This window comes from Mustelus asterias, chromosome 10 (assembly GCF_964213995.1).
Source record: "Mustelus asterias chromosome 10, sMusAst1.hap1.1, whole genome shotgun sequence".
NCBI classification, from domain to species: domain Eukaryota; kingdom Metazoa; phylum Chordata; class Chondrichthyes; order Carcharhiniformes; family Triakidae; genus Mustelus; species Mustelus asterias.
In genome coordinates this window covers 9,442,216-9,469,080 of record NC_135810.1, presented here as the reverse complement: position 1 = coordinate 9,469,080, position 26,865 = coordinate 9,442,216, and positions in this window count along the sequence as shown.

The following is a 26,865-nucleotide window of genomic DNA, read 5'->3' as shown; positions in this document are numbered from 1 at the left end:
TTAAGGACAGCTGCCCACCCATGAGACCTGCTGACCAGGCCATTGCGGGAAGGGACCACTGTTGTGGCTGCATCTGGGGAGAGAGCACATTTCAATAAATAGGAGGTATGTGGATATGGTGGTGACAAGGTCAAGGAGGAAGGCCTTGACAGGGGAGGAGGGTTTAAGTTTATTTATTAGTGTCACAAATAGGCATACATTAACACTGCAATGAAGTTACTGTGCAAACCCCCTAGTCGCCACTCTAGAGAGAAAATAAGATTGAGAGAAGAGAAAAAGAGGAGAAGGAGAGAGATTATTCCAATGCTCCCCCTCCATATCAAAGAAATCCATTGTTGCTACGATTGGGAAATTGAGTAGCTATAAAGTAATTATTGGTTTCCTCATGGTGGGTCGTCTTGGGTTGGTGATATTTCATTTCCAGTCACCCTTCTGAATTTCCAGTGGTGACTGATAATTGCAACTAATTAAAAGAACTAATTTTCACAGTAACTTCATTGCAGTGTTAATGTAAGCCTAATTGTGATAATAAATTAAATGAACTTTAATTGTGCTAATTAAAATTACAAAACTTAATGATTTCACCCCTACCTATCCAATATGCAATGCAAGGCTATTTTAAACTTTGACCTTGTTTGCTCTTTCCTATTGATGAGAATGTTAACGCACAATTGGATCATGAAGCAGTTTGCTTGTTTTATCGATAATCCATTCACACGTTTGTATTTGCTGCACTCAATTGAACAAAGCCATCATGGATTGATACAAAATTATAAACACAGCTTGTTCCTTTGACGACTGCCCATGCGCTAAACTGTTTTGGCATCACTTGAGTTACCTACAACTGGGAAGGAATTGATCTCATTGAACACGTGGACTATCACATGACCAAATCTGTTGTAGGATGTGGATACCATTCGGTAAGCCTTAATAGTCCTCATAGCCTTACGGAGGTTAATTGTATGTATTTAATAACTACAAGAACTATGTACATATGTACAGCAAAGGATTCAAGCTAGGGACTGTCACCATGCTGGCTTGTGCACATGGCTCTGTCTGACCCCTAGGTATGGATCATGTGTGTTCTTGCATCATTGTGTGTGCAGTTCTGTACTCAGTCTCATCTTAACCCTATATGTGCCAGACCCTGAGACTACAAGGTCAAACTCTGACGCTTAGCTCTAATGAGCAGTCATTGATCTGAACTGTTAACTGTTTCTCTCCTCACAGATGCTGCCTGACCAGCAATTTTGTACTTGTGGTGAACCATAGATGTTTATCACTATGGGTACTTGTACATATGTTACTCTTGTTACTGTTGGGGTTAGGGTTGGGGTGTTCCACCTGTTGGCATTGTTCTGTGGTACACTCCGGTTGGCTCCGCCTTCCTATAGGAGTATAAAGGTCACTGCACTTCCTAGTGACCCTTTAGTCTGGGATTGTATTGTTAAGCAGTATGCTCTATTCTTGTTGCTAATAAAAGCCTTTATTTCCCGGGTACGATCCAGACTCCCGAGTGAATTAATCGCGTATCAGTGCTCTTATTTCAGTTATCTAACATTTGCATCTTTCTTTGTCTATCTCCTGAGTAACTCTCTAAGGCCCCTGGAGCAGTGTCTTTTGCCAGTTGGGGACTTCTTTATTTAGGTCGCTATCATCTCAAAGTGGTGGGAGAGAGTGAAGGGAACAGTGTCATTTTCTTTCTTTATTCTTTCATGGGATGTCACTGGCAGGGCCAACATTTGTGGCCCGCCCCAGAATTTCCTGGGACTGTTGAAAGTTTAAGCCAGAAGTTTACGTTGCTCGTGTGGGCACCTGCCCAACCTGGAAGTGTGTAAAGTTGCACAAGAAGACATTAGGAGCACATCCTGAGGTCATCACGCACTCGTGCGATACTTGGCAGACATGTGAGAGGGTCAGGCACCCGCCCACTGACAATCAAGCATGAAATTTAGCCCCTTACATGGTCAGTCTACTTTAACATTGGCAGAGGGACCAAATGGCCAGGCAGCCATTTTGTTTTAGCTCCAAACACGATCCAAGGTGGGATGAAATGTCAGAGCTGAAATAAAATTTAAAAAGACGTGTGGGGACTGAGGTTTGTGTTTAAGTCTGGACACTCTTTGTAGCGTTTGTTCATTGCAGTTTATTTTTCACGGATCTGCAGCTCCCTCAGTTCCCCTGAATGACCACATTGGAAAAACCAACCTGCACCCTCCCTTTTCTCAGCATCAGCCCTCTTACCGCTCTCCCTGGCATCACTGAGCCCATCCCAGTGCTCGTTTCGCATTAATTGGCCAAAAAGTGTGAAGCTGTGTTCCGGGGCTGATCGTAACGGAAGGGTGTTTCACGTCTGCTTCCGGGGCAGCTGAATACGAGCGGCCAATGGGTGAAAAATGCAGGCCTAATATTCAAACTAGTGACTAGAAAGAAGACCTGGCTAAACTGAGCTGAAGACGAAGGGTAGCACAGTGGCACAGTGGTTAGCACTGCTGCCTCACAGCACCAGTGACCTGGGTTCAATTGTGGCCTTGGGTGACTGTGTGGAGTTTGTACGTTCTCCCTTTATCTGCGTGGGTTTCCTCCGGGTACTCCAGTTTCCTCCCACAGTCCAAAGATGCACAGCTTAGATGGATTGGCCATGGTAAGTTGCCCCTTAGTGTCCCGAGATGTGTAGGTTAGAGGATGGTAGATATATGCGGTTACGGGGATAGGGCGGGACAGAGGGCCTGAGTCAGAGAGTCGGTGCAGACTCGATGGGTCGAATCACCTCCTTCTGCATTGTAGGGATTCTATGTTAAGGATTCTGCGATAGTTTCTGTGCGAAATGCAGATGATCTGCACAACATTAATGCACGGAAGCACTTTGAAGATCATGTTCCAGCATTATGGGCTCAACGTTGAAGAGCTGTGTGATCATCTTAAGTAGTTGTCATAAATGTGTGCAGTAAGGCTGTGTGTATTTGTGAATGGTACCCTTTGCAAATATGTCAGCCTATTGCATTGTGTGTCTCGGTGTGAACACTCACCACATGGAAAATTTGCGTAAATCCCAATAATGCATAAAGTTCTCTTGTGTTACCACCTATTGCTTTGGGTGACCGACTGATTTGATTTGATTTGATTTTCTATTGTCACATGTATTAGCATACAGTGAAAAGTATTTTTCTTGCACGCTATACAGACAAAACATACGGTTCACAGAGAAGGAAACAAGAGAGTGCAAAATGTAGTGTTACAGTCATAGCCAGGGTGTAGAGAAAGATCAGCTTTGTGCGAGGTAGGTCCATTCAAAAGTCTGACGGCAGCAGGGAAGAAGCTGTTCTTGAGTCGGTCGGTACGTGACCTCAGAGTTTTGTATCTTTTTCCTGACGGAAGAAGGTGGAAGAGAGAATGCCCGGGGTGCGTGGGGTCCTTAATTATGCTGGCTGCTTTGCCGAGGCAGCGGGAAGTGTCGGCAGAGTCAATGGATGGGAGGCTGGTTTGCCTGATGGATTGGGCTACATTCACGACATTTCATTAAGGTTTAAAAGTCCCGACTTGTGATTGTTGGAGTGTGACAGGGACATTGACTCCTTCAGGTGTGTCAGTGAAGAGCAGAGATGTTTCATTTCAGTGTAATATTTGTCCAGTTAAAAGAATAAATTTTGTCAAGGCAGCAACCGCACATATAAATAAATATGAGTTAGGAGCAGGAGTAGGCCACTAGGCTCCTTCAGCCTGCTCCGCTATTCAATAAGATCATGGCCAATCTGGTTTTAACCACAGATGCACATTCCTGCCTACCCCAAAAACTTTCCATCCATTTGCCTATCAAGAATCTACCAGCCGTGCCTGAAAGGTGTTCAAAGACTCTGCCTCCACTGCCCTTTGAGGAAGACATTTCCAGAGACTCTCTATCCTCTGAAAGAAATAATTTTTTGTCACCTGTGTCTTAAGTGGGCGACCCCTTATTTTTAAACAATGCCTCCTAAATCTAGATTCTCCCACAAGAGGAAACATCCTCTCCACATCTATGCACGCAAGAAAGAGAAGCAGCTTCAAAAAGACAAGGATTTATCATTTTCAGGCACTTCTGAGGCCAAGAACTAACTGTAGCACAGTGGTTAGCACTGCTGCCACACAGTGCCAGGGACCCGGGTCTAATTCCTGGCTTGGGTCACCATCTGTGCATGTTCTCCCCGTGTCTGTGTGGGTTTCCTCCGGGTGCTCTGGTTTCCTCCCACATTCTGAAAGACATGCTGGTTAGGTGCATTGACCCCAAACAGGTGCCGGAGTGTGGCAACTTGGGGAATTTCACAGTAAATTAATTGCAGTGTTAATGTAAACCTTACCTGTGACTAATAAATAAACTTTAACTTGGCACCTGACAAAACAACAGCACCTGAGCCATTTTCACCTGAGCAGAGATGTGTTCACTGGCTTACAAGATCAGTTATATGCTGACTCGGAAGTAATTTTCTTTTTATTTGGATTCAGATGGTACGACGTATAGCTGTGAACAAAACAGCAGGGATTAATTTTTACACTCGTAGGCTCCTTCTGAGCCTGAGGGAGTCATCAGGTTGTCATCCTACATTTCATACAGTCCAGATGCATTCAGGAGACTGTTAATGAAAGCTTCTTGATTCATTCATCCAGCCCCCTGACACCCAAAAGCAGTCGGTGGTTACACAGCAGAACTTTATGCATTATTGGGATTTACACAGATTTTCCGCATGGTAAACGCTCACACCTAGACACACAAAGCAATAGGCTGACATGTTCACAAAGGGTACCATTCACAAATACACGCAGCCTCACTGCACACATTTGTGACAACTATTTTAAGATGGTCACGCAGTTCTTCCACATTGAGCTCATAATGCTAGAATATGATCTTCAAAGTGCTTCAGTGCATTAACACTGTTTTCTTTAGAGCAGACAAGATTGAGGAGAGATCTGATGGAGGTGTACAACAATGAGGGGCATGGGCAGAGTGAATAAGGAGTAGCTGTTCCCCCTAGTTGAAGGGTCAGTCACAAGGTAACATAGGCTCAAGGTGAGGGACAGGACTTTAAGGGGGATGTGAGGAAAAGTCTTTTTACCCAGCGGGTGCAGACGGTTTGGAAGGCACTGCCTGGGATGGTGGTCGAGGTGAATTACCTTACATCCTTTAAAAGGTACCTGGATGAGAACTTGCCTTTCTTAACATTCAAGGCTTTTTGATTTGATTTGATTTACTTTGATTTGATTTGATTTATTATTGTCACATTTATTAGCATACAGTGAAAAGTATTGTTTCTTGCACACTATACAGACAAAGCATACCGTTCATAGAGAAAAAAAGGAAAGAGTGCAGAATGTGGTGTTACAGTCATAGCTAGGGTGTAGAGAAAGATCAACTTAGTGCAAGGTAGGTCCATTCAAAAGTCTGATGGGCCAAGTGCTGGTAAATGGGATTAGATGTGAGGTCAGTTGTTTCTTGCGTATCAGTGCAGACTCAATGGAGCGAAGGATCTGTTCTGCACTGTATGATTCTATGATTCTATACCTTGATATAAAGAAACCAACAACACAAGTGGCTTGTTCAAATCTAGATTTTATTGCCTTGATAGATGTGTCTTATAACAGATATCTTGCATATCTCAAAAGGTACGCATGATACTTGTTGCATACAGTTTCAAATGTGTCTCTATGAAGTCAGCCATGGCGCAGTTGGTAGCTCTTTTGTCTCTGTGTTGCATAATCCTGGATTCAAGTCCCATTCAAAAGCTTGAATATAAAGGTCTATGCTGGCACCTCATTGTAGTACTGAGCGAGTGCTGTGCTGTTGAATAAGATGTCTTTCAGATTAGATATAGAACAATTCAACAATACAGGTATTGCTGTAATGTCGGACTTACCTGTTTGTTTGCCAGAGTGAGGGAGTCAGCCCAGATATCCTGGCAAACAGTTATCCCACAATCAACATCACAAAAAGACTAGCCATTATCCTATCGCTTTTCTTTTTGCGCGCAACTACATATCCGACATTACAGCAATACCTGTATTGTTGAATTGTTTGTGCTTGATTATGTGAGGCTGCATACTATTGATGCTCACTGTGTTTGATTAGTTAAGTCGGATGTGATGCCTCAGAGAAAAGTAAGTAAAGAGCGAGAAGCTATGAGAAGTTGAGAGTTAGAAGTGATCAGAGAGTTGACATCTTAAATCATTGTTTATCATGTTTGTTGTAAATAAATTCTTGATGCACACATCGAACCCGGTGTGTCATATCTGCGTTGCTCTGGGATATTAAATACAAGACAATCTGGTGAATACAACAGTGATTTCACTCTGGACGTTTTTCATAGGCTGTGAAGCACTTTGACATTACCCAGTGGTCATGAAAAGCGTTATTTAGATGCAAGCCATTTTTTTTACACGAATCAGAAATCTGGCAGAGCATCAAGTTTGAGATGAATACTCCTTCCTCTGGTGTCCAGTGAAGAAGAAGAAGCAATAATCTAAGCCAATTTTCTGTGCAATCTGAAAGAAATATTGCCTGAAGTGAAAGAAAAGATAGGGTCGTCACAACACTGATTTCCTCCAATAATGTGAATTATTGTTGAAGGGAAATATGCCTTCCTATTAACTTAATTATTCAAACAATTTCAAAAGTCTGTACAATAAAACTGGCACAAATAAAATCAGAATGTAACAATTATCATTTCTATTAATATCATTTCCAAAAATTGCATTAAGTTCAAATATTACAGCACAAAAACAATATTTAATGTAATTTCTTTGATTGAAAGCTATTTTATTTAATGTGTTTTACTCAATGTTTCTAGTCCTTGAGGTCAGTGGAATCCTGTATACATGATAAATAGTGTTTTCATTATGCATTGCTGAGGGCAGCATATCTCAGGGAAACAGTAGGCACATTAAGCTTACTATAGGTGATGTTTTCATATAAACGCTTAACACACTGCTATCAAATTCCTCTGTGCTATTTTAAATGGGAAATGTTAATGCATATGTGCGAAACTAGGTGATCTTCCATGGCACGGCACACTTAACTCAAAGCTGTACGATATGCAGATCATGCAAGGAGAGAGGCCTGAGGACCTTTGAACCAAGGCAGAGGAGAGGGAGGAATGGGAGATGAAAAGAGGTGAGCGGGGGGTGGGGAAGGAAGTAAGGAAGAAAAGGCAGATGGAAAGAAAGGGGCGAAGAAGAAAGTGGGGAGAGGAAGGAAGTGGGGGAGGATAAGAGGAAGCAAAAAGGAAGAAGTGAGTGACTGTAGAAGGAGAATAGGAAGAAGAATTGGGAGGGAATTGGAGACAAGTTGTGATGAGGAAAGTGCAGGGGCATGCAGCCATGGAGATGAGGAGGGGAGATAACGGAAAGCAAAGGTGGAAGAACATCATTAGCACCAAGGTGGCAAATTATTTTGTGCTGGGTGGGGGAGGGGCCACCATTTCCTTCCTCCTCCTGCTTTCTTCACCTCCGCTCTTCTGTCTTTCTGCCTCTCTTTCTTTCTCATCTCTTTCCAGCCTCCCCCACCTCTCATCGTCTCCAATTCCTCCCTCTCCTCGGTCCTCTCTCCTTGCAACTGTCATGGGTGATGTCTCATCCAATTGGGAGGCAGAGACTCTGACCCCTACTCCCCAACCCATCCTTCCAGAAAACCTGATCTCTTTTCTCAGAGAGAATGTGGTGATGAATATCCTGGTACTGCTATCAGGGCCTATCTTTCTCCATGAGATATGTGTGATGAAGGAGAAAGTTTTCTGGTCCCTTAAATAAACACCTTCAAACTTCATGGAGGGTTGAAAAGACCGAGAACTGGAGAAGTAAACTCAGTGGGATGAACATAGAAATTGGGAAGGACTTTCAGCGATGAGGTGCAAGGCTTCTGCCTGTGAATTCTGCTGAGTGGGAAATATATGGAGAGATGGGTGTGGGATCCAAAACTCTGCAATGATTTTAATCAGGCAATTGAGGTGGGCCTGCTTGAATATGAACTCCCTGATTAAGGGCCAAATTGATGGTAATGGGGAGGCAATGGCCTCGTGGTATTATCGTTGGACTATTAATCCAGAAACTCAGCTAATGTTCTGGGGACCTGAGTTCGAATCCCACCACGGCAGATGGTAGAATTTGAATTCAATGAAAATATCTGGAATTTAGAATCTACTGATGACCATGAAAACAATGTCCATTGTCGGAAAAACCCATCTGGTTCACTAATGTCCTTTAGGGAAGGAAATCTGCCGTCCTTACCTGGTCTGGTCTAGATGTGACTCCACAGCCACAGCAATGTGGTTGACTTTCAAATGCCCCTTTGAAATGGAGGGCAGTTAGGGATGGGCAATAAATGCTCGTCCAGCTAGCGATGCCGATGTCCGGTAAAAATGAATAAATGATCAGGGAGCGCCATGCTCTGTACTTAAAAAGGAGTGTCAGTTCTTCTGGCACTCCGGATGTAGACTGCACACAGAGAGCACTCTGTTTAGTGTTGTTGGATCATGTAAATAAAGGAATTTTGGTGGAGGGACTTCAGCCTCCGAGGACTTATTAAACACTCTGAGCCTGAGAAATAACCAGAACGGGGAGTGGGAGTGAAAGCAGGGACTGATTCACATCCAGGGAGTGTGCTTTGGTTATGAAACATGCTCAGCAGATCAGGATGCATTTTCAGAGTAGAATCACTACAGGGGTAAGGGAGGGAGACCATGTTTGGAAAGGTTAAATGCGACCCTCAAGAGATTCTTACTTGAACCGGCCCTACTCAGGCTTAGCACTTTTCAGTTGACACAAAGGGTCAACGGCAATCTTTCCGCAGTTATGGACAGCAGTTAATCTGACTGCAGCATGCCTAACATCTGACACACAGTTAAATTTGCAAGCCGTCTAAGATTAGCCACACAGAAGCCTGCCCCATTAACACAGAAGAGCTTTTGCTGTTTTCTCCTCAGCAGGTCGCAGAGGTCAAAGGTGGGGTTTCTCCTCCAGTGCCTTGGCAAGGAACTCAAATACAACCTTCTCCTTGGGTTGCTGTTGATATTACTCAACCTGTGTGTTGACATCCTGCCAAGTTCATCCTCCTATTATGAGAGATCACATTCTGCCGCTCAGCAATTTTTGGCCCACACTGATTTCTGAGCGTTTGCTTTGGGAGGCATTGATTTTAACTCCAAAGTTGGTGCAGCAGCGCTTCGGTGAGCTTGGATTTCGCTACGACCTTATATTGTGTCCACTTGCATTGCCAACACAGTGGTTAGCGCTGCTGCCTCACAGTGCGAGGGACCCGAGTTTGATTCCCGGCTTGGGTCACTGTCTGTGCAGAGACCTAACGTTCTCCTCGTGTGGGTTTCCTCCGGGTGCTCCAGTTTCCTCCAGTATGTTTCTGTTTCTCTAATGCAGACTTAACACCAAAGGAGTCCCTACATCCAGATGACTTGGGTCTTGTTAATTAGTCACTTTTCCTGGAAGCATGTCTTGCTATAAATCCTGTGTTCCATTACAGTGACAGGAGTCATGCTTACACGAGGGTATCATTGCTAGTGCAACCCCTTATATCAAAGCTGCCAATATTGAGGAAATACTCACGAGTAAAATTTGTGATCACATTGAGTGAGACCAATTCGGAAGATGTTTAAATATATGGAGCCACGAGTATATTATTAAGTATAGTCCAAAAGATGTGCTGGTTAGGTGCATTGGCCATGCTAAATTCTCCCTCAGTGTACCCGAACAGGCGCCGGAGTGTGGTAATTGGGGCATTTTCACAGTAACTTCATTGCAGTGTTAATGTAAGCCTACTTGTGACACTAATAAATAAACATTAAACTTAAACTTAACGCTCTGTGGACCATTGTATGGTAATTTATAAATTGCAAGAAATTGTATGTCCCCTGATTTTTGGCATGTTAAACAAATTAATGAAAGCGTTTGTTTCAAGGGGTTAACCTGATAAATGCAGATTAATGCAGAAAATAGCATATCAGCACCTCTGGATTCAGTTAGCTCAGTTGGCTAGACAGCTGGTTCATGATGCAGAGACGATCCAACAGCGCAGGTTCAATGTCCGTACTGGTTGAAGTTATTCATGAAGGCCCTGCCTTCTCAACCTTGCCCCTGACCTGAGGTGTGGAGATGCTCAGGTTAAATCACCACCAGTCAGCTCTTTCTCAAAGGATGGAGCAGCCTATGGTCCTCTGGGACTGTGGCAACATTTACATTTAGGGTGGCACGGTGGCACAGTGGTTGGTACTGCTGCCTCACAGCGCCAGGGACCCGGGTTCAATTCCCGGCTTGGGGTAACTGTCTGTTTAGAGTTTGCACATTCTCCCCATGTCTGCGTGGGTTTCCTCCGGGTGTTCTAGTTTCCTCCCACAGTCCAAAGATGTGCCGGTTAGGTGGATTGCCCATGCTAAATTGCCCCTTAGTACCCTCAGGGGTTTAGCAGTGTAAATACGTGGGGTTATGGGGTTAGGGCCTGGTGGGATTGTTGTTCGGGTACAGGCTTGATGGGCCGAATGGCCTCTTTCTGCACTGTAGGAGCTCTATGATTCTACGGAAAGTATATTTCTCGAATGCAGACTTAATACCTACATCCAGAAGGCTTGGGGTCTTGTTGATTAGTCGCTTTTCCTTGAAGCATGTCTTGCTATAAATCTTGTGTTCCATTACAGTGACACAAGTCATGCTTACATGAGGATATCATTGCTAATGTACCCCCTTATGTCAGAGTGCCAATATTGAGGAAATACTCTTGAGTAAATTTGCGAACAAACTGAGTGAGACTAATTAGGAAGCTGTTTAAATAACAGAGCCACGAGTGTGAATTATTAGGTGTTGTTCCACACCAAGATAGGGGACCTGAGGATTGAGATAAAAAGAGGAAGGGGTAAATGGAAACGGAAATGAGGAAGGATGGGCAGAGCGAAAAGGAAGTAAAAGAAGAGGTGGTGAAGGAAGTATGAGAGAGCAGGGAAGGGGGAGAGAAAGGAAGAGGAATTTGATTTGATTTGATTTGATTTGGTTTATTATTGTCACATGTATTGGGATACAGTGAAAAGTATAGTTTCTTGCGCGCTATACAGACAAAGCATACCGTTCATAGAGAAGGAAAGGAGAGAGTGCGGAATGTAGTGTTATAGTCGTAGCTAGGGTGTAGAGAAAGATCAACTTAATGCGACCAGAAGGAAAGAGGAACAAGAATGGAAAAGGGGAATGAGGGAAAAAGGGGGTTAGGACGAGGAACGAGGAGGGAGGATGGAAACAAATGGTGAAAGTAGAAGAATGGTGAGACAGTGATGTGGCCGGAGTGGGGATGGGGTGGGAGATTGAGTAGCGGATGTTGGTGGTGGTGAGGGAGAGAAGATGGATTCAAGGACCCCCACACCCCGGACATACATCACGTAAACCAGCCTCCATTGACTTTGTCTAAACTTCCACTGCCTCAGCAAAGCAGCCAGCATAATCAAGGAGCCCCCCTCCCCTCCACCGCACCCGGACATTCTCTCTTTCACCTTCTTCCATCAGGAAAAAGATACAAAAGTCTGAAAACATGTACCAACCAACACAAGAACCGCTTCTTCCCTGCTGCCATTAGACTTTTGAATGGGCCTATCATATATTAAGCTGATCTTTCTCTTCACCCATTATATTCTGCACCCTATCCCTTTCCCCTATGTACTGCATGAGTAGTATGTTTTGCCTGGATTTCATGCAAAAAACAATAGAATCACAGAACCACAGAATACTGCAGTGCAGAAGAGGCCCTTCAGCCCATCGAGTCTGCACCGATGCATAAAAGACCCTGACCTGTCCACTTAATCCTACTTGCCAACACTTGGCCCATAGCCTTGAATGTTATGGCATGCCAAGTACTCATCCAGGTACTTTTTAAAGGATGTGAGGCATCTCGTCTCCATCACCCTTTCAGGCAGCGCATTCCAGACCGTCACCACCCTCTGTTTTTCCTCAAATTCCCCCCCCCGCCAAACCTCCCACCCCTCGCTTTTAACTTGTGTCCCCTCATAACTGACCCTTCAACTAAGGGGAAACAGGTGTTCCCTATCCACCATGCCCAAGCCCCTACTTTTCACTGTATCCCAATGCATGTGACAATAAATCAAATCAATCAATCAATCAAAACAGAAAAGGAAGAATTATATCACTGGCTACATGACAGGAAGTTTCTGTCCAAATGTGTAAAATTTGATTGGTACACCTGTCGGGGCCTAAATTTCTGGTCGTAACATCAATTCTAAGACCAATGCGGAAAATATCCCGAGTGGATTGATTTTAAAAATAAACATAAATCAGCTGTAGTGTTGATGAAACCCTTAAAAAAATCAGCTGATGGGTTGAGAGACATTTTGGCCAGTGAACTGTAAGAGGTGAAACTCCATTTGTACTGAACAGTTTTCAAACAATCATTAGTCTACTCTATTATTTCCATATCTGTACGATCTGTAGGGACTCACATATCTACTAATACATCATAGAAGCAAGAAAAACTGAGTAATTGCACCAAAAGCACAATCATACCTGACCAAACCTGCTCTTATGCTGAAATTTTTATAATTTATACAAATCATACAACAAGCATAATAGTTAAAAAAATGAAAAGTGCAATTCTTTTTAGAACACAGGACTCACCAGCGAGAATGGGGGAGGAGCAGTCAGGTGTAGGGGCAGGGGAGTACCTTTCAGAGGGACCTAGGTGTCTATGTTCACGAATCGCAATAAGTCGGTATGCAGGTGCAGCATGTAATAAAAAAGGCAAATGGGATGTTGGCATTTATTGCAAAGGGACTGGAGTATAAAAGTAGAGAATTGTCACAGACTCACAGAGATTTACAGCATGGAAACAGGCCCTTTGACCCAACTTGTCCATGCCGCCCTTTTTTTAACCCCTGAACTAGTCCCAATGGACCATATCCCTCGAGACCCATCGTACCCATGTAATTGTCTAAACACTTTTTAAAAGACAGAATTGTACCCGTCTCTACTCCTACCTCTGACAGCTTGTTCCAGACACTCACCACCCTCTGTGTGAAAAAATTTCCCCCTTGGACCTTTTTGTATCTCTCCCCTCTCCCATTAAACCTATGCCCTCTAGTTTTAGACTCCTCTACCTTTGAGAAAATATATTGACTATCTAGCTGATCTATGCACCTCATTATTTTATAGACCTCTTTAAGATCACCTCTAAGCCTCCTACGCTCCAGAGAAAAAAGTCCCAGTCTATCCAGCCTCTCCTCATAACTCAAACCATCAAGTCCCAGTAGCATCCAAGTAAATCTTTTCTGCACGCTTTCTGGTTTAATAATGTCCTTTTCTATAATAGGGTGACCAGAACTGTACACAATATTCCAAATGTGGCCTTACCAATGTCTTGTACAACTTCAACAAGACATCCCAACTCCTATATTCAATGTTCTGATCAATGAAAGCAAGCATGCCGAATGCCTTCTTCACCACTCTGTCCACCTGTGACTCCACTTTCAAGGAGCTATGAACCTGTACCCCTAGATCTCTTTGTTCTGTAGCTCTCCCCAATGTCCTACCGTTGAACCAGGGCAGAACGTACTCAGTTAATCTACCAAAATGCATCACCTCGCATTTATCTAAATTAAACTCCATCTGCCATTCGTCAGCCCACTAGCCCAATAGATCAAGATCCCATTGCAATCCTAGATAACCTTCTTCACTGTCCACTATGCCACCAATCTTGGTGTCATCTGCAAACTTACTAACCATGCCTACTAAATTCTCATCCAAATCATTAATATAAATGACAAATAACAGTGGACCCAGTACCGATCCCTGAGGCACACCGCTGGTCACAGGCCTTCAGTTTGAAAAACGACCCTCTACAATCTCCCTTTGTCTTCTGTCATCAAGCCAGTTTTGTATCCATTTGGCTACCTCACCCTGGATCCTGTGAGATTTAACCTTATGCAACAACCTACCATATGACACCTTGTCAAAGGCCTTGCTAACGTCCATGTAGACAACATCTACCTTCTTGGTTACCCCTTCAAAAAAACTCAATCAAATTTGTGAGACATGATTTTCCACTCACAAAGCCATGCTGACTGTTCCTAATCAGTCCTTGTATTGTGTAGCGTGTATATTGTTGTCATTTAGTGGGGACACAACTGGAATAATGCGTCCAGTTTTGGTCTCTTTATTTGAGGAAGGATGTGGTGGCATTGGAGGCAGCTCAGAGGAGGTTCACAAGATTGATTCCAGAGATGAAAGGATTGACGTACGAGGAGAGATTGAACAGTTTGGGTTTGTAGTCACTGGGGTTTAGAAGGATGAGAGGGGATCTGATTTAGGTATACTAAATACTAAAAGGAATTGATAAATGTAGATCAAATGTTTTCCCTTATGGGACAATCTCGGACAAGATGTCACAGGTATAGGTTGTGAGGCGGTAGATTTAAAACTGTGATGAGGAGGGACTATTTCTCGCAGAGGGTGGTGAATTTGTGGAACTCGTTGCCCCATCGCGTGGTGGAGTCTGAATCATTGAATAGTTTCAAGAAGGAGATAGATATATTTCAAATAAGAAAGGGATATGAGGATATGGGGAACAGGTAGGAAGGTGGATTTGAGACCAGGGAGAGATCAGCCATGATCTGATTGAATGGCGGAGCAGGCTCGAAGGGCTGAATTGCCTACTTCTGCTCCTAATTCCTATGTTCCTATGTCTCCAACACCGAGCTATCATCATGCCTGCTGTGACGGGCTCTGCTAAATTCAGCCACATATATATATTGTGCTACCATTTCAGCGTTAATAGAAGATTCAGAAGTGATACAACCTCCTTCTATCTATCAATAAAAAAGCTATTTTCTTGAAGCAATTTAATTTTATTTCTCAGCCTGATCCAATAGGTGGACATAAACAATGACATTCACACAGTGCGTTGCACTGTGCAGCAATCCTATCAGTCCTTGCCAAGAGCCACAGCCCAAATGATGACAGTGCAAGAATCTGACTCGGCTGAATAGAGTTTCAGTATCAGATTCCAAACCACCCTCAGTACAACTAAAGCAGGAGAAGAACAACTCTTTTCCAATAGCACTCTGACGTATTCCACCATCATTGACTTGGAGCCCATTGTAGACCAAGGGCGGTTTTTCGACGATCAAAAGTCATTCACAAAATGAGACTGAGCATTCATGAATTAGCTTAACCTCAAGTGCATTTAATTCAAAAGAGATTCCAGGGTGCATTTAATTCTAAACCATTTACAACTTTCTTGTTTCTTAAGAAAGATTTATTTTTTATATTTCTCAAATAGAATTATTAATAATCTAGCAACCAAGCATTATTGCTGTACTATATTCGAGCTTCCACAAACACTGAATGATTTAGTTGAGTTTGGCAATCCACCTAAGTTTTGAATATCCTTCAGTACCCTACATCTTATAATATATTCTAATAGGGTTCCAGCCCCTGGAACAATGAAGTCAAAGTGGTCTTAAATTTATACTCAAGCCAATAGGTGATAGCACCCTGTATTAAAAAGGTTATCTTTGAAACATATTGACTGTGGTGAACTATTACAGTCCCGCAGTTGAAACCTGTGCTATTTTAAATGAAGGATATAGGTCTGGTTGAATTTTGGGGTCACTTGTATTTTAATAGCTTGATTTATATGTATGTATAGGGATAACATAATTCACAAGAGACATGCAAGTAATTTATCCACAACTAGCAAACTAAAGCCTGGGAATAATTTGTCTGCTTTATAACTTGCTGCAGCAGAATAGGTGGAAATGATGAGAAAATATACTGTGTCACCAGCACTCACTGTTTGTAGCAGCACAGTAGCACAATGGTTAACACTACTGCCTCACAGCGCCAGGGAGCTAGGTTCGATTCCAGGCTTGGATCACTGCCTGTGTGGAGTTTGCATGTTCTCCCCGTGTCTGCGTGGGTTTCCTCCGGGTGCTCTGGTTTTCTCCCACGTTCTGAAAGATGTGCTGGTTAGGTGCATTGACCTGAACTAGGACTGTGGTGACTGGGGGAGTTTCACAATAACTTCATTGCAGTGTTAATGTAAGCCTTACTTGTGACATTAATAAATAAACTTTAACTTTATTTGACCAATGCTTGCCTCATGTTGCTGTTAGAGTTTTGCGTTAGCTCACTGTGAGTTTTTTTAAATTTCATTTCTTTTAAATCTTGCTGAACATCAAAGGCGGAATTCTCCCATCCCACCCACAGTGGGCCTGGTGGCAGGGGGGAAGTGGAGAGTCTAATGGGAGTCAAAAAGTCAAGAACCTGCCAGCGCAAAATTGCGTAGCAAGTCTCCCAATGGCGGGTTCCTCCTCCTGTTGGTTGGTGGTGTGAAAGCAATTTGCATTCATTTGCATCTCTTGAATACTCATTAAAGAAATTGCCTGCCGCCATCCCGTCAGGCCTTCCAGTCTTGAGTCACGCTAATGGAAAACTACATCAGCGTCACACCCGATTGCCAATGAGTGGTGGGCACAAGGTGGTCTTCAGTCTGCCAGAGACTTTGGGTGAGTGCAACAACTTTCTACCATAAAGCTGCGCTGCATCTGATGCACTGTACCTCAAACTGCTCAGGAAGACCTGCTACTGCCTCCATCTCCATGCCAAGCTGGTCCTCATGGACAGCACCGTGCTGCTGGACCCATGGACCCTCCTGTGTCACCATCTCTGTTCAGTACTGAGCCTGGGGTTGGGGAGTTCAGGGGTCTCCTTTCCACATCAGTGTCTAACTGGACAGCACCATGCTGGGGGACTCATGCAACAACCATAACAAAGGTTCAAAGTTCACTCGGGGAAAGAGCGCGAGGTGAGGCTGGGAGGTCTGTGTGGTGTGGCCCAACAAAAACAAAGAGGTCACTGTGGAAGGAGGGCTGTACAAGGAGTAGGAGGAAAGGGGAGGGCACATGATGGCAAGCAGTAGGGAAAATAAGTGAATGAAGAAGAGCAACAGTTGAAGGCAGAGGGAAGACTGAGCGGCGGAAAGTTAGTCTCCGAAAAGGCTGCATGAAAAGATTACAAACAAGAGGGTCAAATGGATACCACATTGGTTACTGAAAGGGATGCACAAAGACTTCAGATGTAATGGATAGAGGTCAAAGTGAGGCCTGGCCACCTCGCAGTCATGGGCTCGTGGGGGAGGGTGGCTGAATCAAGGAGCAGAGTCCTTCTTGAAGCTACTTCTATTTTGCCTCTGCGTTGCTGACATCCTGCGTGGTCTGGTGGAGATGGGTGGGCTGGAGAGAGTGATATAAGTGTGCTGGTCTGGTGTTTAAATATGGCGCTGGAATTTTCAAACCCACCAGCTGATGATGTGCGGACAGATCAGTGCCAGCCTGGCAGGTGACTCGGGAAGGAAACTCACTTGTGCATAATTAATGAGGATTCAAGTGCAGAATCTTACATGGATCCCAACATTCTGGGTAGTGGGACAGGCACCACCGGAGTCACCCACTGCCACACTTAGCCTCAAACTCCATCCAAAAGTTACCATTTTCATTGTAAAAGAAAATGGAACATAATATTATCCAGAGAATCTGAAGCTGGGTGTGTAATGTTAAAAAAGGGTGAGTGGGGAAAAGCAGGCCATTTGGCTGATCAAGCCTGCGCCAATTCCCTGCAAAAGCAATTTAGATAGTGCTATGATCCGGCAGGTGGTTAGCGCTGTGCAAACCAAATCTCAAAGGGAAACTTGGCAAGCTATCACAACTATTTTTTATGTGGCTTTTACCACAAGAAGATATGTGTACTGAAGTCAAGAGCCACACATTCCAGTTACACTTTTGGAGATTTTAAATATTAAATTAAAATGTTTAATAAGAAAGTAAAAGAAAAGGCACAAGATTACATCTACACCATTAAATTTAGTCCATTCCCTCCGAAAGATTCTGACTTGATTAGACTAAAGTAGTACAAATATTTAGTCAGCATTTAGAAATCATTATCAATCACATTGAAGCATTATTCCTTACGACTAATATTACTAAATCATACAGCTTCCCAAAGACTCTATTCTTATTGGAAAGACATATTGGGATATTGTCGGCACAATGGGTGGAATGTTATGTGGATCATGCCTGACATGCTGTGTATAGCAACAACCCATATTTATATAGAACCTTTAATGTTTAAAAAAGTCAAAGATGAGCCATCAAACAAAATGTAACACTAAAATGTAACTCTTGCACATTCTCCCTGTGTCTGCATGGGTTTCCTCCGGGTGCTCCGGTCTCCTCCCATAGTCCAGAGATGTGCAGGTTAGGTTGATTGGCCATGCTAAGTTGACGCTAGTGTCTGGGGGATAAGCAGGGTAAATATGTGGGGTTACGGGAATAGGACCTGGGTGGGATTGTAGTCAGTGCAGGCTCGATGGGCCGAATGGCCTCCATCTGCAATGTAGTGATTCTATGATTCTATTCGATGATTTGAAATCACATAAGGAGATAGAAGTAAAAACAGCAAATACTGGAAAACCCAACAGGTCTGGCAGCCTCTGTGGAGAGAGAAATGGAGTTAACATTTGAAGTCCAATTTGACTCTTCTTCAAAATAGAAGAGAGGTAGGAAGGTGATTAGCTTCATAAGGGAAGTCGTGGTGAAGTGGTACAGTCACTGGACTCATAATCCAGAGACTCAGGGTAATGCTCTGGTGACCCGGGTTTAAATCTCACCATGACTGATGGCCAAATTTGAATTTTTAAAAATCTGGATCTAAAAGTCTAATGATGACCATGAAACCATTGTCGATTGTTGTAAAAATCCATCTAGTTCACTAATGTCCTTCAGATAAAGAAATCTGCCATCCTTACTTGGCCTGGCCTACATATAATTCCAGATCCGCAGCAACATGGTTGACTCTTAAATGAATCTCAGTTCAAGGGCATGGGCAATAAATGCTGGCGATACCCACGTCCCCTGCAGGAATACAAAGAAAACATTTCTCCCTCTCTTCAGTTGTGAAGAAAAATCATCTGGACTTTCCTGTCCATTCTTCAGATCCTGCCAGACCTGCTGAGATCTTCCAGCACTTTGTGTTTTTATTTCTGATTGCTTTCATTAAGGAAATATGAGGACACCCGAACAAAATCCCGATCAAAGATGCAGGCTTAAGGAGCATCTTAAAGAAAGAAGGAGAGGTGGAGAGGCTGAGGGAGGGAATTTCAGAGCTGAGGGCGTGGCTGAAAGCACAGCCACCAATGGTTGAGAATTCAAATCACTGATGCAGAAGAATAGCAATTGGAGGGAAGCATCTGAAAAGGTTGTAGGACTGGAGGAGGTTACAGAAATAAGATGGGTTGAGGCCATAGATGGATTTGAAAACTAGAACTGTGATGCACCATCAATCAAGCAAAGACTAGTTTGTGTGCAAGAACAAATAGGCTTTTATTAGCAAAAGACTTGGAGCACACCCATGCCGATGAACTGGTCCAGACTGAGGCAGGGGGGTGGGGAGCAGTCGCCTTTATACCTGGACCGGGGGGGGGAGGAGTCTCGGGTAGGGCCGGCAGGGATGTGTCCAGGCATGTCACATATACAGGTAATAAGCTAACAGTGGTTTACCACAAACTGTTAACAAGCAATGCTTCATACTAAAAATTCCCAGTTTCATGAAATCACCCTCGTTATGATGACATGGCGAGGTTCCTCAAAGTACGTTAGAAGGTTAAGTGTTGAAGCCCACTCTTGGAACAGGTATTTAATCTAGGTATGCTCTCCAATGTGGTGCTGAAGATATGTTTCTTTGTTAGTGGTACCGTCTTTCTGTTTGGATATTAAAGAAAGATTTGCACCTCTGCTCAATAGCAGCAGTGTGTACTCTCTACATGATGTACGGCAGCAATTCACCAAAGATCTTTAGACAGCACCTTCCAACCCCACGACCACTTCCATCTAGAAGGACAAGGACAGCAGATAAAAGTGAAGACCACCACCTGGAAGTTCCCCTCCAAGCCACTCACCATCTTGATTTGGAAATATATCGCCGTTCCTTCACAGTCGCTTGGGTCGAAATCCTGGAATTCCCTCCCTAACGGCATTGTGGGTCAACCCACAGAAGATGGACTGCAGCGATTCAAGAAGGCAGGTCACCACCACCTTCTCAAGGGCAACTAGGGATGGACAATAAATGCTGTCCCATGAATGAATAAAAGAAAACCCACCCAGAATTCTACCTGTTGATGGGATGTAAGAGATCCCATGATGTCATTCAAAGAAGATTTGTCTCATGTTTTCTTTGTTGAACCCTTGCTGTGTGTAAAATTGGCCACATCATTTATCTATTTAACAATAGTGACGACATCTTAAAAAAAATAATTGGTTGCAAAGCACATCAGGATTTTCAAAGGACAAGAATAGATTCAACACAAATTCTGTAAAGCCAATATTCCTTGACTATAGTATATCACTTTGTTTAAAAGCTCTAAGCTGCCCATAGTATAGCAATTGAAATGGGTTGCTGCAAGGTCACATAATTGCTGGAAAGGCAGGCAATTATAAATTGCATTTTTTAAGTGTTTCTGCAACATAAAAGCATAATGGTTTGATTACTAATGTTTCCTTAGCTGTCTCTTTCACTTAGGTTCCTTTGTGTCAATTCTGGAACTTGGTGCTACATTTATGTAAACTTCCTCTGAATACCAATCATGACAACATTCTGCAAGACCATTTTCCCTCTTTATCATCTTGCTGTTATTCTGTCTTCATTGAATAATTTTCTAACTTCCCATCAGATGCTTATTTGCCAAGCATTCATTCGACTCACATCTTCTGTAATAATCCTGTACCGTGTCTCACAGGACCACTCATTTTTTGGGGAGGAAAGGGATCACCCTAATTTAAAATTCAGGCGGAGTTGGCAGTTGCTATGGCTCCTGTTTATTCTCTGTAAAGCCATTTGAGACTTTATAAAAGTGAAAATCAGAGATGTTACAAAGAACCACAAGGGTAATGTTTGGAAGATCCAATTACCGCTGAAATGATTGGAAAGTGGAATCTCATCAGTTTCGACATGTTTCTATCCTGACAATGGGACCAGTGCACTTGACATTGAGGCCCATGTTAGGTAGTATAATCATTGCCATTCCAGTCATTGAACAATATACCATAAAACTCAACTGGTCCAGTTCCACAAAGTTCAATTCCTTGCAGTATATAATTTAAACTTTGAAATAAATAAGAACTATGTGGTTTTTTTTTCATGTGCGTTAGAAACTAATGTTGGGTACCCCTGAAATTACAGGGTGTTGGGACACTGGTGTCTGCTCCAAATAGAAATGGGACAATAATTTTCTTCTATGCTTCACGCAAATGATATTCTTAACCCTAGCTTCAGAGCTAAAGAGTTGCTGGAAGAAAATAACTCACTGGCACTTGGGCCAATTGATGCAAAAAGCAGAGATGCATTGCAGGGGAAGCTGGATAAGTCGATGGGGGAGAAAGGAATAGAAGGTTGCGCTTATAGGGTTGTAGTAGGGTGGGAGGGGAGGATACGTATCTGTATTGTAAACACTGGCATTGACCAGTCGGGCTGAATGGCCTTGTTCCTGCACTCTGTGATGTATATTCTTTGTAAATCAAGGCAGAGAATGACTAATGCTATGAAAGAAAGGATAGAAACACATGGTGGAATTTTACCGACACGCCTGGCCCAGAGTTGGGAAGAGTGAGGTTCGCATTCTCCGTTGGCCTCGGGCGGGATCTTGAGCCTCGGGTGGGCATGCTGATAAATTTCTGGCAATAGAAACATAAGAAATAGTAGCAGGAGTAGGCTATTCAGCCCTTCGAGCCTGCTCCATCATTCATTTTGATCATGGCTGATCATCAAAATCAATGTCCTGATCCTGCCTTTCCCCCCCCTATCCCTTGATTGGGGGGGGGGGGGGAGGAGGGGGAGAGCAAAGGTTGTTAATGGAGATGCCCCTGCCCCCATTCCACCCAAGCTTTGAGCAGGATCATTTTTCCTGCTCTCCCTGTCCCTGCCTGAAAATTGAGGCTGGCTGGGAAAGGTCAGCCTGGGCCTTGCCCACTCTAAAACTGCAGGAGAAGGCCAGTGAGGAGGCAATCCAAGGAATTTTCCAGGACTTCCACACCTGCCAGTCGGAGAATGTAAAATTCTGATCCTCGTTGTACACACTAGTAATTTCTTTCTTTAATTTCTACCATTGAGTTAAATATGTTAAATGTTGTCTTAGTCCAATTTAAGAAAATGTATTTGAGTCACGTATCTTGTGCAAGATTGTTATTTTACAGTCTGTTCTAACCAATGCTGTGGGGTCTATAGCCGGTATTCTCTTTTGTTACTGCAGCAGCATAATTACTACTATTTGCTAGAATGTCTGTTTTAATATGGACTGATGCTGCTCTGTTATACTTAGTGTTCTCCTGGGGATTTGCAGAGTAGGGCTTGATTAGGATGATTGACAGGGAACAAATCAGGTGACTAGGTGGAGCTAGGCTTACACAGAGAAATCAACTCAGCTTCTTTTTGGGAGCTATGGAAAGAAGAAGTAGCTCTGAGTCTCTGAAGTCTGGAGACTGGGACCTGCCAGAGACTAGGTTTATTTCTCTGAAATTCCACTGCTTGAGGATACATCTTTTTCTGAGAGTCTGCTGTATGTGAGTCAGAAGACAGATGTGGGTCTGGATCTCTGTCCAGAAGTGTTAAAAGGCTGGAAATCTAGCATCCATGTAAGCTTTTGATGCTAACTGGTTCTGAAGAAGGAGTTTATGGTCTCTGGCGGAGACTGCTAAATTGGAACAAAGAAGATGGATAGCTATTAAGAATTATACTTTGTCATGCTTCAGTATTTTAATTGGTAAAAATGTATTTAAAAACAACAGGTTACAGATGATAAGCTTAATAGACAGACAAGACAAGTGAGAACAGTTTATCAGTCCCAAATCATGTGAACAGGTGAGGGAACAGAGGAATGTTGATTTTCATTCCCTGCTAATGTGGTCTCCTCACAACAGTTCCTGCTCCCGGTTACAAGGATGTTTCACAGAGAGATCTGAAGTTTTGCATGGTTGGACATTGTTCATTAGCAACTCATAGCCTTATACATATTCAATTCCTGCATGAACGCTACTGGACTTCTGCACACCGTACTGTTATGCAACTCTTTCGGTCACTATGTTTGAATCTCGGTCCAGAGGTGTTAAAAGGCTGGAAACCTAGTATCCATGTAAGCTAAACTGGTTCTGAAGAAACGGTTTATGCCAATGGAGGATACTGCTGAATTGGAACAATAGAGAGTGATAGAATTAAGAATTAGACTTTATGTTTAAGTATTTTAATTTGTAAAAGCTATGTTCATTCTTTTTGTTATACTTTAAATATGTTCTTAAATTAAGTTTGTTTTGATAAAAGCTTCCGAGTGGGTCAATTGAATCATACCTGGAGCGAAAAACCGTGTTTCCCCAGTCTCAAATTAACCCATGCTCTAGTGAACATCCTTATACTACACTCCCGAATCAGACAAATGGACAGATGAAGCAGAACGATACTGATCTCCGTAGCTTCTGCTCTTGATCTTTAACCAGGGAGTAAGAACAGGGCCTGTATAGATACACCCAATCCAAAGCATGTTCATTTCCCCTCATGAGTGTCCATTTATGAACCTTATTTCTGGGGAACTGGCGGGTGTCTCATGCGAATTATTTATTCACTTGTCCAAAATGCCTGAAGGATTGATACTCAAGGTAGACCACTCTGACTTCCATCTGTAGGAAGCCACTTTGTGGCTTACTTTTTGCTGTTAACCTTATCCAAGAGAGTTGGTTTAGATATGAAATATGGGAACCCACCTTATCAGGTTTTTGGTCCAGGTCCTTTACTAGAGTCATGTTTTTGCCAGAGATATCAGGCTTAAACTGTCCTAAATCGCAGCCCAGCAGACTTAAAGAATCTTCTCCAAGAGGGAGAAAGAGAGAAAGAAAGGGTTATTTCAATAATATTCAAATTATTTATTAAGAGTTTACAAGGTCATTAGGCACCCATTCCTTATAATTTTTTCTATTCATTCGTGGGGCATGGGTGTGCCTGGCTGGCCAGTATTTATTGCCCATCCTTAGTTGCCCTTGAACTGAGTGGCTTGCTAGGCCATTTCAGAGGGCAGTTAAGAGTCAACCACGTTGTTGTTGCTCTGGAAAGTCACATGTAGCCCAGACCAGGGAAGGACGGCAGATTTATTTCCCTGAAGGATATTAGTGAACCAAACGGATTTTTCCGACAAACGACAATAGTTTCATGGACATCAATAGATTCTTAATTCCAGATATTTTTAATTGACTTCAGATTCCACCATCTGCCGTGGTGGGATTCGAAACTGGGTCCCCAGAACATTAGCTGAGTTTCTGGATTAATAGTCCATTTTTATCTGTGAAGCAGTTCAGGAGATCTTGATGTTGAACAAGGTGTGGTATAGATGCAAGTTTTTTAGTTAGCCCAAAAGTGAGGGAAAGAAAATCAGAGAAGAACCACAGAGAAATGAAAATATTAACAAATTGCTGCAGAAGTGTCCCAGAGAATGTAATCAATGCACACCAGAGAATGACAAACTGTTTTGATGTAATAGATAAACCATTTCCAGATTAACCAGGCTTTATTCATTCATGGGACATAGGCATCGCTGACTGGACAGCATTTATTGCCCATCCCTAGTTCTCCTTGTTCAGAGGACAATTGAGAGTCAACCACATTGCTGTGGCTCTGGAGTCACATGTAGGTCAGATCAGGTAAGGATGGCAGATTTCCTTTCCTAAAGGATATTAGTGAATCAGATGAGTTTTTCCAACAATCATCATTTCATGGTAATCAGTAGTTCCAAATATATTTTATTGAATTCAAATTCCACCATCTGCTGTGGCAGGATTTGAACCCAGGTGCACAGATCATTAGGTGAGTTTCTGGATTAATAGTCTAGCGATAATACCACTAGACCATCGCCTCTTCTAGAATCTTTACTGCAAAGTAAAGCACAGGTGCGATATCGATGCAACTTTTTTAGTTAGCCAAAAGTGAGGGAAAGAATATTAGAGAAGAACCACAGAGAAATGAAAATATTAACAAATTGTTATAGAAGTGTCCCAGAGATTGTAATCAATGTACAACAGAGTATTACAAACTGCGTTGGTATAATAGATAAACCATTTCCAGATTAACCAGGCTAAAGCACAAGCTTGACACAATTCAATCCACCATCTTGTGATTTTCCTCCACTTCCTTTCACTTTTTTTTTCACAATCTATTTTCATGTGTTATGAGCCTGAAACTTTCGACTTGGTTTCTCAGTTAAGACCTTCCACTCAATCACTTCTTTATATGGGGCATATCATTTTGCAAAGCTGAGATTATTTAAAAAACTTAGTGCTTCATCAGCCAGCAATGATTTTGGAGAATGTATTACAATGCTAGCTTTTAAACCTTGTCTAAGATTTCTGGATGAGCTCATGACTGATAAATAGTGATAATCCTTTGATATATATTTTTCTCTGAAGCACAGTTAATGATACTAATACGTCCATTATACTTGCAGACAATGACATTCCTGTCACGCATGACGAGAGATAAAGTTCTTAAAGAAGAAATAAGGAGCTGAATTCAATGCCGCCTGTCACCGCGGGAAACATGGCGGCCAGGCCCAATTAGTTGCGGAAGATCTTCCACTTCAGTTGCCCATTGGCAGCAAAGCTTCCCTCAATTAAATCAGAAGGTCAAAGACACCGATATGGGATTTTCAGCTGTGGGGGATGTGAATTGGCTCCCTGGAGCCCACCACAATTCCATTGTGACTCCGTGCCCTTCTAAAAGCTGCTCATTTTGCCACTGACCTCCACAAGGGGGTGCTTTGTAATCATGCACTCTATGCCTGACTGAGGAGCCTGGCATTATCGAGTGGAGGATGAGAGTCATTGAAAGCCATACCCCTGCCCTTGCCTCTGACCTCTCTGCTTTCCCTGCTCCCACTACTCCCACCTGCGACTCCCGCTCCCCACCCACCATCCCACCCTCAGTCTTCTGTGGCCCGGGGGTCCCTCAGTAATCCTGGGCCTCTGCTGGTTGCATCTCCACCAGCTGCCACTGCAGCCAGTGGCACTGATGGCATGAGGAGCCTCGCTTAGCCAGCGGTTCTCGTTGGGTGGGATATCCAGTACTCAATCCCATGGGAAGGCTCAACGGTGGCCACTTAAGTGCCTGGAGGGCTCATGATTCCTCACGGAATTAATGGGGGGGGGAAGGGTTTCCTGTTGGCTCTCCAACCGGTGGACAAGATAACATTGACCCAACTGAATCACAGCCAAGGATTATTTTCTAAGAACCACAAGACAAAACCTTTGAGTTAAGTGTCCATGGTGCATTGCATTCAAAACTCTATGAGACACCAAACTACCTTTACACCGGGGACCAGTAAACTGTCCTGTGGACACTGCAGAGTGCGAAACTCAGCATTCTTCTGTTTCCCTATCTGTTCACCTCACCAGCCTGGTAAACTGTTCCTGTCTGTTATGGGTCACATGTCTTTACCATCTAATTAACTTGTTATTAGCCTGGGGAAGAGTGCCATTTGTTCTGAACTATGTATGCAATTGGTCAGCATGGAAATTGAACCATTAAGTTGCCATCAAATATGTTAACATTTTGAAAAATGACACTATTTTGATTCTTGTGCTTTACACTTGCATCATTGGCCTGTGCAACTGAAATGCGCTGTCACTGTGAATCTATTTTGGTCCTCATCACGGCAATGCCAAGTACCTTCACTTATGTGTCCCTTAACAAATCTTTTCTTCGAAAATCATATCAGGTTGGGGCTTATCCGGCTATTGGCCACCATTTAATGACTTCCTAGCT